We start from the raw sequence: 217 nt of genomic DNA, 5'->3' as shown, positions 1-217 counted from the left end.
GAGTCATCGAGCAAACTGTGTGGACGCGTAAAAAAATATTGAAATAAGTTTATGAAATGGTAGAGGCAGGTAAGCTTTTTGCAGTAACAACATTCCTTTGGTAAACATGTAAGTCATTTGTGACACGAACAATGTATGAAATGTTGTTAGTTAGAACTGACAATCGATCTGGGTTAAAATACTGTTGCTTCATCCTCTAATCTCAACCTCTAATCTC

The sequence above is a fragment of the Penaeus monodon genome, chromosome 34 (assembly GCF_015228065.2).
Source record: "Penaeus monodon isolate SGIC_2016 chromosome 34, NSTDA_Pmon_1, whole genome shotgun sequence".
Classification (NCBI taxonomy): Eukaryota; Metazoa; Arthropoda; class Malacostraca; order Decapoda; family Penaeidae; genus Penaeus; species Penaeus monodon.
This window is presented reverse-complemented; position numbering follows the sequence as displayed.